This window comes from Marmota flaviventris, chromosome 1 (assembly GCF_047511675.1).
Source record: "Marmota flaviventris isolate mMarFla1 chromosome 1, mMarFla1.hap1, whole genome shotgun sequence".
Taxonomy (NCBI): domain Eukaryota; kingdom Metazoa; phylum Chordata; class Mammalia; order Rodentia; family Sciuridae; genus Marmota; species Marmota flaviventris.
In genome coordinates this window covers 88,454,270-88,470,828 of record NC_092498.1, presented here as the reverse complement: position 1 = coordinate 88,470,828, position 16,559 = coordinate 88,454,270, and the positions used below count along the sequence as shown (strand labels likewise).

Below are 16,559 nucleotides of genomic sequence, written 5' to 3'. Positions count from 1 at the left end.
ATACTTGGCAGCAACTCATTATGAAAGTTCTACCTGTGAGTTTCACAATCCTAATGAAATAATCTTAATGATTATTAGAGACATTATGGCATACTACAATAAGAAGGCAAGAGGCACGCAAGAGATGATCCTGGCCAACAATAGACCTAATTATCAGTGTGGGAAATATATTTTGAATGTTGGTTCTCAAGGTTCACAGTGCCCACAAGAAAGATCTCACCTGGTATGTTGGAAAATAAAACAATCAAAGAGAAGTTTTATGAGGGATAGGAGAACAAGCCCTAATTCTGACTTTCATGCCCAGCTATTTCTCCATCTTAAAAGGGCAGAAGGTTTTTCTTCTTTCCTAATTTGCAGAGGTGTGAGAAATTAAAAATAGCATACCATCTTCTCTAAAACCAAAGTTATTTCAAACATAATTTTCCTAAGAAATGTTGTGGTGGGTTTTTGGAAATGAAGGTGGTCTACCAAAAGGAAGCTTGCTTTATTTTGCCTCTTCAATAAAAGAGGCCCATTTTTCTAAATTCAAGAAGGTCTCTAAATAAAGAGTAAGTAAGACTGGGAATGTGGCTCAGTGGTTGAGTACCCCTGAGTTCAATTCCCAGTGCCCACCTGCAAAATAAATAAATTGATTAAATTAAATAAAGACCAAAAATCTCCCAGGAAGTGTGAATAACAATAATATAAACCTAAAGGAAGCATAAGAAAGGAAGGAATTAACTTCTATTTATGAATGTGAAAACAGATATTTAGGAATTAGAAAAAAAATGTAAATGTTAGAGCTAGTAAGTCCAAAAGCTTATTCTCTGAATAACAGAAAACAATAAAATAAATAATCATCTAACTAAAAAATGAGAAGAAAGAAAAAGCGCAAACATATAGACTAAGATAAGAAAATGGGGAAATGATGATAGCTACAAAAGATTTTGTTTAAATCAGATAGACAACTCTCTGGTGAAATGTGAATTACTAAAGTGACCAAGACAAGACAGAAAATCTCAACAGAAGAAACAGCAAAAATGGTTCAAGATCCACCATCAAGAAGCTTGAGGGCCACCCAGGAGCTGGATTCCACCCAGCATATACTTAGCAGTTAGCCGTCAGACCAAAGCCTGGGAAAGACAGAACCAAGACAAAACAGAAAAAGAAAAAGACAAAAAGAAAGGCCCTATTGATGAATCTCATTTATGAATATAAAGGACCAAAATATTAAGCATTAATAATCAAATTCTGCAACACATTGAATAACACACATCACCCAAAGGCAAGGGCATTTCCATGCCAGAAAAACTACTGATATGATTCACCATACTGGGGATATTAAAAGAAAATCGTAAGATCTTCATAGCTGTCCCAAACCATGTAAAACATTTTAAAATATATCATGGTAAATAGGGAAAGAGTGAATAAATTTCAATTAAAGTCAGGAACAAGACAAGAATGTATACTGTTGCTACTATCATATATTATCATCCTAGATGTAGTGGTCAATTCAATTAAAAAAAAAAAAGAAAATCATACTAATTGGAAAGAAGGAGGCTCAATTATCATTTTTCCAAAATGATATGGCAATGTACATGAAACACCTGAGAGAATCAATAGAAAAATTATTTCAAGTCATAAGAGAATTTAAAAAGTGGCTCTTCAAAGACAAAATCCAAAAATTATCTGAGAAACAAAGAGGACATGGAAAAAAACATATTTTACCCTTGATCAGGAAGACTAAATCATACAAATGTTAATTTTCTCTGTATTTATCTATAAATTTAAGGTGATCATAATAATAATACCAACTTGCTTTCTTTTTAGAACTAGGCTAGTGGATTCCAAAGTTCACATGGAAAACTAAAATTACTGGATATCAAACAAATTTGGTACTGGCATATTAAGAATTCGCGAGGTAATGAAACCGAAAGCCCCAAAATAGATCTAAGTATTTTAGGAAATGTTGGCTATGTTAAAAAAAAATAAAAAGACACTGCATGTGGGAGGAAGTTATTCAATAAAAATTATTGAGAAAATTGGGTAGCAATCTGGAAAAAATAAAGTTATATATCAATGTAAAGATCTTATGCCTTATAGCAAAATAAATTCCAAAGCATCAATAGAAGAGGAAATTAATTATACTAAAAGAAAATATGAGTGAATGTTAAAATTCTTGATGTCAAAATGACTTTTATAAAAGCTATAAAGATTTCTGCAAACTAATAAATACGTATATAAAACAACAAACAAACTCACACTACAAACTGGAGGAAAATTATATCATAAGAAGTTATACTACATGTGGGAGGGCAATTACAGTAGATTTTAAAAAAATGATAGTAAATGGATGTTTTATTTCCTATATAAGGTGGTCCTATAAACCCTATAATAAAAATCAATAATTCAATAAAAATGCACAAGGGGCCTAAATGGTTCATAGCTAAGGAATACAAGTGGCATTAACACACATTGAAGATGTTCTGCCTTATTCATAATGAGAAAATAAATGCTAGTCAAACCACTATAAAATACCCTTTTTACCAATCAGGTTGGCAAAGTTCAAAAATCTGATAAATATGTGTTGGAGAGAGTGCAGGGAATCAGTCACTCTCATAATTATTAATGGAAATATAAATTAGTAAGGGTCTATAAAGGGTAATGAACAAATGTATCAAAATTTTAACATGCACTTTTAAATTTTAGGAATTTCTGATATACTTAGACCTGTGAGAAATAGTCCATGCAGTGATGTTCATTTCAGCAATTTTAAAATACTGTAAGAGGATAAATAATCTATATTCCTATCAACTGGGAACTGAAATATTAAATTATAATTCATACCCTATAATGGCATACTAGAAAATGTTCAGAAGAATGAAGTAACCCTATGTCTACCAACATGAAATGATCTCCAAGTTATATTAAGTGAAAAAAATCAGGCAGAAAATTGACTGGGTGTGCCTTTATCTGTGTGTCTGTATGTGCGTGTGTTTATGTATACATATACATATTTATAAATGTAGAAATTATCTGGAAGAACCCTTGACAACTACGTGGCCTGAGAATGGGGTGTGAGAAAGACTTCACAGTATACATTCTTTTAAAACTTTTTGAAGTATGTATCATGTGCACTATTATATATTCCAAAAATTAATTAAGAACCTAAAAGTTCAGGATTGCTAAATCAGAGAACTACTTCTTTGCAAGAATTGTAAACAACTGTTCAAAACGTTCTGTGCTATTTGAATTAGGAGACCTCTGCATGCCTAAAGAGTAAACACAATGAATAAAGAAAAACAGGAAATTTGTCTTGAGGATTTGGTCCACCTGAGCAGCTACCAGAGCTGTCAAGAGCAGTAGCAAGAGCTGATGCTGTCCCTGTACAGACTTCTGCACCAGCTGAAACTACCACCACAGCCACCTGCAAGTGTCAAAGGTAGATGACCAAGCGCACTAGAAAACAGGCAAGAGTGGAATAAAATAATTCTTCTCAAACCAACCCCTAAGGTTTAATTCTTCTGTTAACACATGGTTAAGACACAGTAAGAATAGCTTTATGACATGCTTCTTAATTGGACATGAATCATTTGGGAATTAGTTCCAGCTGTAACTGATCCTTGCCATTCATTAAATGCATGAACGGGTGCTGGCCAAGAGGTGCACAGGTCTGAAATAACAACTGGTGCTTTGTTTCCCCAGCCCCAAGAATACTGCAGGTCCTACAGACAGGTATTCTGGCTTGTCATTCTTTAGCATATGTAATTTATGTAAATAATGTCAAACGTCATCATTTAAAACTCCTTGCTCATCCATGAATGCCAGGAAGGCACAATATTGGGCCTGAACCGAGGACACTTAGCCTTCCTTCTAGAAGTCTGCAGGTGAAGTTCTGAAACCTGAGGGCGCGTACATTCCAGCAAAACCCAGAACAACAACAGTGCATACAAAACTGTTAAAGTACGAGAAAGGTGAATTTTAAACTCAGGAAAATGTTGCTTGTTTGTCATATTTTTGGTCTTACTTATTTCTTTTTCATATATGTGTGTGTTTTGTACTTCTCCTCTCTCTCTTTTTTTAAAATCTTACCTATTTCTGAAGCTATTTTATGTTTTCTCTGACTTGCGGTAAAGCAGCACAATTGAAACAAAAATATTCCATTCAATTTTTGGAAGAATGTTAGAATAGATAACAGCTCCAATGAACACAGTGGAGACTCCACATTTTTGTGTAGTTAAGAGGAAGTAGGAAGTACACCTTTGGTTCTTGTCCTGACTCTTCCCATACGAGGGAGGAAATGTCCCCTCCTCTGATACAGCAGTTGTAATTTATGTCAAACATATAGGAAAGGGGGAAGTTTCATTTTTCTCTATGACTTTATTTCCTGGGTAGACCTGGTTGATGTCTTAATACTGATTGACATTGGGACTGGGAGGATAGCTCAGTGGTAGAGCACTTGCCTAGCGTGAGCAAAGCCTTGGGTTTAATCTCCAGCACTGCAAAACAAAAACAAAAAACCTGCTGGAAAGTTCAACAAAACTCACATGTTTTAGACTATGTTCCCTGCATCCATTAATCATTATTCACATAATTACCTTCATCCCCCTAAACACTTTGGTTGACAGATACTGTCATTCCCATTTCACAGATGAGGAAATGAAGACTCAAAGATGTAATCACCCTGCTCAGATAACCAGGATGTGACAAAAACAGACGGAACCAAGTGAGTCTGATCCCAAGTCTGCTCTTTCCATTATTCCCCCAGCTTTTGCTGAGCACATCCACCTCTGGGTAGTTTGTGCAGAGCAGTAAATATTGATTATTTTTATTGACACTTAATAATTGTACATATTTACGGGGGATAGTGTGGTAATTTGATACATTTATACAACTTATATTTACTGATCTCTGTATGTTAGGCACTATGCTGATTACCAAATGAAACTACAGACTTGATTAGCAGATGATCAATAAATATTAATAGATAAATAAATCGATAAATGTTTCTTGTCCACAAGCAACACCTTATAACAGCTAACACTTATTGAGAATTACTGTGTGCTGGGTACTTTTCAAAAAAAAGAAGAGGAGGATGAGGGCTCAGTGGTAGAGCACTTGCCTAGCATGTGTGAGGCCCTGGGTTCAATCCTCAGCACCACAGAAAAAATAAATAAATAAAATAAAGGTATTGTATCCATCTACAACTGAAAAAAATATTTTAAAAAGAGGAGGAAAATAGAGGTGACAATAAGGCAAATAGCACATAAAACCAAAGTAAATCCCAATGCATCAGTAGTTGCAATAACAGCAAACAGATTTTTAGATTCCTTTACTAAAATATGAACTATTTAAATTGTTCTTCTTAAATCAGTTATATTTTCTTTACAAGAAACACAGCTAAAACAAAATTATGTTTACAAGTTGAAAATAATAACCCAAACACTTAAGTACTGGTGCAGAATCTTCATACACTGCTGGTAAATGGTGCAGCCAATTTGGAAAAGATTGACAATTCTTCAACATAAAACAGAGTCACCATGAGACTCAAGCAATTCTGTTCCTAAGTATCTATTGAAGAGAGTCAAACATGTCTACACAAAAACCTGTACTTGAACACTCACAGTAGCATTATCCAAAATAAACCAAATGTGTACACAATGCAGATGTCCATCAACTTACAAATGGAAAAACAAAATGCAGTATTTTCCAGCAAGGAAAAAAATGAAGAACTGATATCTGCTACAGTATGGCTCGAACTTAAAATCTTTATGCTAAGGGGGAAAAGTCAATCACAAAAGGCCACATCTGTGTGATTCTATTTATAGGAAATGTCCAGAATAGGTAAGCCCATAGAAATAAAAAGTAGGCTCATGGGAGTCACGGGTTTCTCTTTGGGGTGGTGGAAATGACTTGAAATTGTGGTGATAGCTGCACAACTGTGAATATTCTATAAACCACGGAGATTAATACACTTTGAAGAGGTAAACTTTGTGACAACTAAATTATACCTTAATAAAGTTGTCATTTATAACAACAAACAAATGGGCACAGCATTATAAATATCAGGCAAAAGAGAATCCAAGGCAAAAACATCAATAGAAATAAAAAGCACTTTGGAAACATGAATGAAAAGGTAAGTAATAGTTTCCACAGGTCACAGACAGGTAAAAAGCGCAAGAAAGGACCCTCTGGGCCAGGCCCCTGGTGGCTGCAGGGGTTGCAGAAGTGCTGTGCTGAGTGCCCACGAAGGGCCTATGGTGTGGGAAGCACAGCCAGGCTATCATGGAGTTGGGGGTCTGGGCTTTATTTTGTAGGATTTTAGATCAATGGACAATGTATACATGTATAGACATACTGCAGGAACTCTCACTAATCTGCAAATCAATGTGTGTTAATAATTTTTTTTAAAGAAAGACATTTTAGACATTGATGGTTTTGAAACAGCATCCTGGGGGCTACCATGAGAAAAGGATTGTAGGGAGAAGAAATAGCAGAAAGACCCATTGGGGGATCCACACATGCAAAGCCAAGTGTTAATTTGAATTAGAGTAACAGCAATGGGCCAGAATCAAGGGGGAAATCAGACTGCACATCTGGGATAAGAGAGAAGGAAGAACCCAAGGTAAATCCAGGGTTCCTTGCAAGACAGTGGAGTGTTAACCAAGGAATAGCAGGAGAAAATGGAAGTGGTGGTGAACAGGCAGGGAGAAGTGAGTTTAATTAGAAACACACTGAATTTGAGGTGCTTTGGCAAATGGACATGTAGATCTGAAATTCAGAAAAGAAGCAGGACCCACAATAGCGATTTAGGAATATTCACATTGGCAGTGGGGTTTATTTCCTTCTCTAGTGCTAATTCCATGAAGATCTATAAAAGTATAACATTTAAAATTACCGAGTCACCTTCTTTGATTTCTAATTAAGTCAAGAACATGGCTAATAATGGCAGTCAGGTGGCTGATACTGCTAGTTGCCTACTCAATAACTATTTCCTCTTCCTCTTCGGAACAGAACCCCTAATTTGGGAGTGTTGCAATTTACCCAGCTAAAAATATTTGATTTCTCAGACTGTCTTACATTTAGAGCAACCCTGTGACAATGTTTTGGCTGATGAAATGTAAGTGGAAGTTTGGGGTGGGGGGCATCATTTTCTGAATAAAAGTAAAATCACCCTACTAGAATGGCCTTCACTCTTTAGCTATGTGCATTTTCTCTTTCTTCTTGCCTAGACTGTAGAAATAAGCCCGGAGATACAGAAGTCATCTTGGGACCATGAGGCAACCAGATTTGGGGTGAAGTCCTACAGGTTATAGGATGGAGAAATAGGAAGATGGAAAGAGGCTGATCTCTGATTGTATCATGTGAGCTCCTGCACCAACCTCAGACTTCCTTTATTGAGAGTCTAGTACCACATGACAAATAACCTTGTATCTGTTGAAGGTAAATTCAGATGCATGCTCTGTTTTTGTTTTCTTTGGCAGTTGAGTGCAATCACTAAGGTATATAAATCATATGGTGACACACATACACACATATGGAGATAGGTATCTAAATATCTTAATGTATATCTATATATAGATGTCTCTCTCTCTGTGTGTGTGTGTGTCTGTGTGTGTGTGTGTGTGTGTGTATGTTAAGAGAGAAGCAGGCAACATGATCATTATTATTTCAGTTATAAAAAATGTTTAAAAATACAGTATCATTTCTTTTTAATAGCATTGTATTTTTTTTTCTTTCCCAAATAGGGTGATAAGAATTTGCATCTAAAGGGAAACAATGAATTACCAGTATCAAGAAAGTTCATGAATACACAATCATCTATCTATGAATATACACAAAAATGACACCCTCGGACTTTTTCAGTACGATATAAGCTTATCTGGCTCATTTAAATGGCTTGGGTCAGACCAACGTTCTTGAAGATGGGATTGTCCACCAGACTCGAAAGAATTATCCCTGGAAGGAAGAGTCTTTCTACTCTTTCAGGCACCTAGTAAGCATAGCTAAGGAAATAGCAAAACCCTGTACCATGGTGTTCAGGCCCCTTACAGAAAAGTAAGGGGACGGTGCTGTGGGATTATGTCAATAATTCTAGGAAACACTGTCTTATACCACAAAACTTTTATTCTCATTAGGCAGGGATGATGTGGAAGACTTGTATCTCTATGGCAATAGTAAATTCAGGACAAAGTTATCCCAGGTTTCAGGACCAGAAAAAGCTGTGTAAATGATCTTTTTTTATCTCATGGTTGCTGTGGATCAGATAACTATTTGTGTTTCCCTTTTTGTTTTGGCTGCTGGGAAGCTCTGGCAAAATATTAATCCCATCTCTGGAAACTACTTTCACCTCATATATTCTTGTTCTCTAAATTATCTCTGATTCGGTCTCACTTTCCACTTGTGCATTCTTGTTAGCCCAGTTCATTATCTATTAATTTTAAATTGTTTAATGCCTAATTTTATAAACTCTTCAAATGCTTTATGGAACAAAGACTATTTAGGCAAATAACTTTTTAAAGCACCAGATTGTCATCATAGCAAAAATACTGCTAATTTACTGAACATTGCTATGAATGAGGTACTGTCCTAAGATTTCAGCTTATCTTATTTACCTTAAATATAAGTAATTTTATAGATGAGAAAACTGAAGCACACAGAGGTTAAATAATTTATCTAAGATCACACAGCAAATAAGTGATAAATGCAAGACTCAAACTCAGATCATCTGAATTACATAACTTATACAAAAGAAAAATAATGTTTAATTTCTTAAAGAAGTAGAGGCCTTCCGATTTTATAGGCTGAGCTCAGCATTGTTCAGCTCTGAAAGAGAAACCTATTATCCATCTGGTCCATGCAATCATGCCAGATGATCCATATCAACAGAGAGTATGAGACGGTGAAAGTTGAAACAATAGACAATCCAAAAAATAACAGGCTTTTGGTCTTGGAACACTGTTACATTTGCTCATTCATTCATTCAACAGCTTGTAGGGAATATTCCTCATCTGCCAGTAGTGGTGCAGGTGCTGGGAAAAGTGGTCATATCATCTTCCCTCCAGGAACTCAAGGGCTATAAGGGAGAGTCAGGTAGGTTAAGGGCATCATGGGATTAGGATGCGAAGGCTGACAGGAGACCAGAACAGGGGATGACAGGATCAATCTGAAAGCAGTTTAGCCCTCACCTCTTGGTTCCCTTCAAAACAGAAATAAGGAGAATTAGCTCCCTTGTGATGATTTTGTACGTAAGAAGCTCTTAGCCTAGCCCCAGCACCATTTAGCCATTAGCTCTTAAGGATCAGTGGATGGCAGCCAGGGTCCTTGCTTTGATATATGCATGCACTCACATGGATGCCTGTCCCCAGGAACTCAAAATTCTGGAGCTAGCGACTGCCTTCTCTCAGCTAACCCTGGAGCTGACTCTAACTTACAGTCCACAGGCAGGCCTCTCCTTTGGATCCACCATCCTAGAGTCACAGTCTTACTGGAATACCTCGCCCACACACAATGAATACTCCTTCAGGATGCCCTGGAACATCTTCCCCCACACTGCCTGGATCACATAATGCCTGCTCAGTATTTTGGCCCCATTTGCTCTATTTCACCTTATCTGTTTGGCACTTGAATGCTATAGTTCATTGCACACTGCCTGGCTGCATAACAGAGGGGGATTCACCCTTGAACAATCTGAGAGCCTCCTCAAATTGCAAAACGGGAGTTCCCTAGTGCTTTAGTGGCTGAAGCTATTGAGAACGCTTATGAGCTCCACCTGCTCAGCATCCGGTTTTGTGCAGTAGCAAAATTAGAAGTAATTAATCATTTTCTCACTACCCTGAACTCTTATTTAATAGTTCCTGCTTCAAGTTTGTTTTGTCAGGCCATCAGCAAAGTCAGTCAAATATTACAATTCCTTTCTAAATATTCTAGCAGCCAGATGGTAGGAACACCACAGTGACAAGGCAAAACTCTCCTAAAGATAACTTTGTGATGCACGAGCACACTTGATGGCACTTGGCTGAGGGGACTCACCCAGAGATACCTCTATCGTTGCCCCACTTAACCCAGGGTCTCATTCCAGGATTAAGCCAAGCATTGAACTCTGCAATTTGAAACTGGCTGGTAAAACTAACATGTTTCTGCTTCTCTAAGTTCCAAATTTTAGGCAGAAGTATAAAATTATTAGAATACACATCAGGACAGATTTTTCAGGATTTCTCCCTCGATGTAATGTTGTATACCCTAAAGCTTCAAATACTTCTGCCCTCCAGTTAATGTATATTTAGAACGTGCTTGTTAGAAAACAAGTATCCTGCCTTCTGCTCAGTTATTTTTGTTGATGTTTAAAACTTTAGCATTAATAAACATGTATTCATAAATTTCTAAAATGCAGGAAAAGTTGACTGTTCCTCCCTAGTAAAAATTCCATGTTTTCCTCTATAGTTAAGCCCTTTTTTGGTTTCTCAGATCTTTTCTAAGTTTCCAGTTTTTTGTTGTGTGTGTGTGTGTGTGTTGGAGTGACTGCAAAATCACAACCTGTACTATATGATGTCTGAACAATAAATCTCCAAAAAAGAGCGTTGCCAGGCTGGACCAGCTGGCTTTCTCCTGTTCCTAAAACTGTATGTTCTTAGATACACACACTTCCTCCATCCCTTCTGCTGCTGGCTAACTTCATGTAACACAATGCCACACTCACAACTGCACGAAAACAGACTCCTGGAAGGAACTCAAAGAGGGGGCATGGCAGCCCTACCGCCCTCAGACACTGGCCTACAAGTCACTGTCACCAATACCACTCTGTCCTGACTGGGGTGCCCCCAAATTGCCTGTTTATGGCTCATGCCTAGAATTTTAAGTCCTCGTACCCAGATTCTTATCCTCAGCTTTCCTGAACAAGTCATTTAACTGCTGTCACTTTTTATTTTCTCTTCAGTACAAAAGCACAAGAATGACAACTCCCTTTAAAGAACTGCTGTGAATCATATGAGGTAACACACATGCAGGCATTGGTGAAACACTCTAGAGTGTATGTACCATTTCCCATTATTTCTTAACTTTCTTATGCTTCCTTGTTACCTCCCCCTTGTTTTTTTTCTGAGTTGATTTTGTAGTTTTTAAATGTATCTCTAAAATACATTAGTTGGAAAACTGAAGAGATCTTTATGCTACCATACTGAATGGATTTTAGCATTAAATCTTTATTTACTTTTTTATTGAAGTAAACTTACATAAGTAAAATGCACAAGTCTCAAGGACATAAGTCATGACTTCATAAATTTTTAGATGCTCGAATGTGTGACCACTACTTAAGTCAAGGTAGGGAGCATTTCCAGCATCCTAGAAGCCTCCCTTAGCCCTGTACAGGTCAGTAACAAAGTCCGAAGGCAGCTCCTCTTCTGACCTCTATTTGCTATGAGTTACCTTTGTCTGGAGTTTAACACCACTTCTCCCCTCCTCAGTCCAGGGCTGGGGATTAAACCCAGGGCCTCAACCATGCCAGGAAAGTGCTCTACCCCTGAGCCACATCCCCAGAGGCATTTCCCACCCCAAAATGTTTTTTGAGAAGCTTAGAGTCTCTCTGATAATTATTAAATGCTCACTGAAAGATATACACTTCTAATCTTGTCTCTAAAGTGACAAAAATTCTGACTAGGACAAGACTGAGAAGCACAAACTTTCTAAATCACACAGGTTGTGCCAAACAAAGGCTCTCATTTACAGCCAAGGACCTGAGGCTCAGAGAAGGGAACCTCAGCCCAACTTCCTGCTACAGAGTAACTTTCCTTCCAAATGCTGCAGATCACAAAGCGAACTGAAGGTCAGGGATGCTGCTGATCTGACCCAGAGCTCTGGGAACAGGTCTCCTGGCCTCTCCCTGCAGAACTACTTTCCAGGGAGCAGAGCACATTCGGTCCCCATGCTGCCCCTGTGCCGGGCACGCCACCCTTACAGGACCAGGTTCCTGAGTGCCAGTGTCTACCAGCCCACGGGGTCTGGACCCCCCCCCCCCCGCAACCCCCCAGATTTTGAATTTCCTGGTGCCCTGCTCCAACTCTGCTCCCTCTTGGCTCCTGGTTGGATATAGTGGAAGATTTTTTTCTGCCACCTTCTCCCTGATCCCTCAAGAGGACTTTAAAGCTCTTATGTAGTCATATGTAAACTGCTGGAGTAGACTTACTACTGGCTCCAGACTTACTACTGGAGATGAGCTTCGGAGAGGAATCTGGACACCTGGGCATTAGTCTCCGCTGTCACCACGAGCTGTGTGTGACCTTGGACAAGTCACTTCAAGTCTCTGGAGTTGGTTTTCTTACTGGAGGCTACTCCTGTATTCTCAAAGCCACCTATGGCTTTGCAATTTACTAGCTCTTTTTAGTTCCACTCAGCCTTTCCCGCGACACTCCCCACCCCAGCGAGACCCGTCTTTTGTTCTGGGGGTGAAGCGGAGAAGGAGAGCTTCGCGAAGGACCAGGCTGAGGAGGCCTTGGTACCAGCAGCTGTTCACTGGGGACTCGGGTCCCGGGAGGTCACCGGGCAACCCCACCGTGACCTTGTTCCCTCCCTGGCCCTTTTCTGGCCCGGCCTGAGTGAAGCGTCTGGGAGACGGTGGCGGGCACTAGGGCGGCGCAGAGCAGCGCCTGGATAGCGGCCCGGACCTGGGGCTGCAGTCTGGCGGGGGTCCCTTTGGCACTGGCGTGCGCGCAGCAACCTGCCTCTACCCGAGGCCACTCCGCCTCGGGATTGGCCTGAGAGGACGCCACGGATCACCCTTTCCCCCTCGGACACCGATCGGGACACGCGCGCAGAGCCGCTACCTGCAGATGGCCGTGCCCTGGACGGGTCTGGACTCGAGGTGGGGCCGCCGTCCCCGCCGCCTCCCCGCTCTGGGCTCCGTCCCGCAGCGCCCGAGCTCCAGGCGACGCCGCTGAGGCCGCGCGGCGCTCGGTGCTGCGCGCTCGGTGTGCCCCGCTGGCTCCCCGGCCGCCAGCTCTGGTGCTGCCGGGACGCGGAGGCGGGGCCGCCGCCCCCACCTGCTCGCCGGCTCCAGCCCAGGAGCCGCGGCCGCCTAGCGCTGGGACTTGGCCCGGGAGGGCGGGGTCGCTCCAGCACCCGGGAGGCGGGTCCCAGCCGCGCGGCTCGCCTCCCAGGTACAGAGTCCCAAGTCTGAGCCTGGAGGAGAGTGGGGCCTAGGACTGGACTTCCCCAGATAGGAGCCATTAGTGCAGGTGACCCATGGCCCGGCCCCGCCACTGTGGGGACATGCCACTCCTTTGATCTATTAAAAAAAAAAAAAAAATCCGAGCTCTTATTGAGCTCCAGAATGGGGACGAAAGTGGGAACAAGATAGCCTCTTGTCTTCACGGAGTTCGAGGTATAGAAAGGGGAATCAACAAATGGGCAATTACAAGACAGAAAGAATCAAGTGGGGTTGGTCCAGGGGACTCGTGAGCGCGCATAGAAGGGACAGGTCAGAGAAGACTGTCCAGGAGTGGAAGGTTCTTCGGCCAGAAGTGAGGGTGAGCAGAATTATCCGGGTGAATTGAGGAGGTAGTTTCTTTGAGGTGGGGTAAAAGGGCTCTTTGAAAACTGAGGAGCCAGAGGAACTCTGTGTGGCCAGCAAATCCCTGTCACACTTCATGTTCAAATCCTTGAGAGTTGCAGGTTTGTGTCTGAGGCTGGTGTACTCTGTTACCCTAGGTGCAGTAATGGTTTGGTAAGCATTCTCTGTCTCCTATCTCCTGGGCATTCCTGCCAGCTAAGGGTGTACTCCTGGACTCTTGACTCTTCTTGAGTGTTTGAGTATCTATGAGCCAGACATCCTAGAGGGCCATCAGGGTGTGCTGGTGAAGGAGGCAGGGTCACTAACTGAGAAGGTCTGGAGTGGACTGCATGCTTCTTGGAGGCTTGTAGAAGTTCCTGGGACCATAGGTAAGGGAGCAGTCAATGCCAACAGCAGGGCTCTCATGCAAGAATTGCAACCTGTCTCCAAGTTCAGATGTGTAACAGCTGCTGTCGCAGTATGTTCCCCAAGCAACCCTCAGCTACTTTCTTAATTACTCATGTTTATAGCCTGACAGTGTGTAGGCTTATGTTTATAGCAAAGATTAATATTACACTTAGGATGTCTTTCACTCCTGTCTTGCCAAGAACGTGCTTTTTTTCTCTTGATTTAGGTGAAGAAGGGCATATGCAGCAGTGAGTGGGTGCTTGTTTCCCCACTTTCGTCCTGCACCCTCTTGTCCTTTCCTCCTTTACAGCCATACTACATGATCACACACAGGAAAGCTGAAGCACATGCTCCAATCTAAAAGCCACAAGCCATTTTGGATGTGGAAACAAATGCAAAGCATTTATCCAGGAACTCTCCTTCTCTGTGCTGTTAATGCTCACTCATTAAATACTTAACTAGTAGTATTCTGATTCAACAAGGAAGAAAAAGTGAATTTGCAGAGAAGTTATTTCTGTGGGCCTGGAGAGTTCCCATCAGGTCTTCTGCTGAGCAGAAGGAGTATGAGCTAGTTGGATGGGAAGGCTGCTATTTATATTATGAGATGGATAGGTGTTGGCATGAATTGATTTATTTTTAAAAATGCCTGGTTCGAAGGGATGGAAAGGTGATAAGTGAGGAATCTGGAAAATGGGGTCATTTGGGCTTGAGAGCTTCGTAGGGCTTTTTATTCAAGTGCCCAGTGTCTCATATCCTTGTGTAGTATTCCTGCCATTAGTATCTTGAACATTACAGGAGGATTCATTCCCACCTACTTCCACCAGGATTTATGTAATTTTGAGAAGGCCCTGGCTATTCTTGGCAGACCCTGTGAGTCACCTTCCCAATCACCAAACCATTCTCCCCTTCTTCCCTATAGCCAGAATCTTGGGTCACGATTGGTCCAAGACTACCATGACAATCCCATTCCCGATTGCGAAAACTTTCTTGAAGCTAAGGAAATCATCCACCCAGTTTGGGTCAATGAGTTGAAATAGGGGGTTCGCTGGGGCTTCTGGCTCTATCCTTCCATTTCCCAATCTCTTTATGCCTCAAACCTAAATAGCAACCACAAGACAATGAACACGAGGCCAAACAGTCCATATAATTAGGACAACAGCCAGGCATGGTGGCACACACCTGTAATCCCAGTGGCTCAGTAGGCTGAAACAGGAGGATCTCAAGTTCAAAGCCAGCCTCAGCAAAGGGAGGTGCTAAGCAACTCAGTGAGATCCTGTCTCTAAGTAAAAAAAACAAAAAACAAAACAGGGCTGGGGATGTAGCTCAGTTGTTGAGTGCCCCTGAGTTCAATCCCGGTACCCTCAAAATAAATAAATAAATAAATAAAAATAATCAGGACAGCAGAGAGGAAAATAGAGTCAGTGTGGTTGTTAGGCACTTGAACCAAAGCCAGTAACTCTCCACTTCTGGACTGTTTCTTATGTGAGAAAAATAGTTCCTGTTTATTTACGCCATGGAGATTGGGTTTCTAACCTTGCAAGCATATGTAGTGACCTGGTAAAGGGCAAAATCTGCCTATTCTCCTTCACCAAATGCCTGTGATAGTTCACCTTTCACACCTTCTGCTTGCAACAAAGACACTTGCAAATGCACACTTGTCTGTTTTGTAACTTCTTGAGCTTTTCAAGAGCAAGGCAACTATAGAAATCTTAAATGTTTGCATGTATCACTTTCATCCCTCATGTATTTATAGATGAGTTATTTCATGGTGATAGTGCACTGGTGCCAAGGGTGTAAAGATGGATTCACAGCCCTGCCCCCAGGGAGTCATCAGCTTATAGATGACACAAGCTTGAAAATAGAGTATTGCAAGTCTATGTAGTGGAGGAATCTGCTCTGTATAGAGGGGGTAAGACTGAAGAAATGAAGGACTCTGAGTGCAGGGAGAAGGGAGACAGTGATACCTGAGCTGAGCTGCCATGGATGAACAGGGATTTCTCCTGCTAGAAACTGCGGGGGGAGGAAGAACATTTCGGGGAACAGAGTTTGAAAGAACTTGATAGCTCAGGAACCTCAAACTGCCCATGTCTGAATCCAAACTTATGGTCTTCCTCCCAAGCCTGACCTACTCTCAGTGTTGCCCACCCCCACTCATCCAAACTTCAGTTGTCAGACTTTATCTGTTGAATTTGTTTACCTGCACCCCTGGGACCAGAGCCCAATACCTCTCTCTAGGACATCCACAGAAACCTCTTAGCTGGAATATTGGGTTTTTTTTTTTTTTTCATCACTATAATGAAATACCTAAGGACTGTGTACCTGTCAAAAGAGTATTAATTATCTCATGATTTTAGAAGCTGAAAGTCCAAACAGCATAGTGCTGGGGGTATATTCAAGACCCCCAGTGAGTGTTTGGAACTGCAATAGTACCAAACCCTATATTTTCTATGTTTTTTCCTAAACATACAAATCTATGAAAAGTTTAACTTACAAATTAGGTACAGTAAGAGATTATCAACAATAACTTATAGATCAATTATAACAACATACTATATTAAAATTTTCAACATGATTACTCTTGTGTTTTGGAGCCATTACTAAGTAAAATGAGGATTATTTGAACACAAGC

At 40.8% G+C, this 16,559-nt stretch overlaps 1 protein-coding gene across 1 annotated transcript in view; it reads right to left on the bottom strand.

The window, feature by feature from the left end:
• Wipf3 (WAS/WASL interacting protein family member 3) overlaps window positions 1-12,953 on the bottom strand; it is a 93,415-nt gene extending 80,462 nt beyond the window's left edge. Inside the window, exon 1 of the mRNA XM_027939620.2 lies at window positions 12,798-12,953. The gene's annotated coding sequence lies outside the window, so the exon portion shown is untranslated. The remainder of the gene's footprint in view (window positions 1-12,797) is intronic.
• Window positions 12,954-16,559: the final 3,606 nt, after the last annotated feature.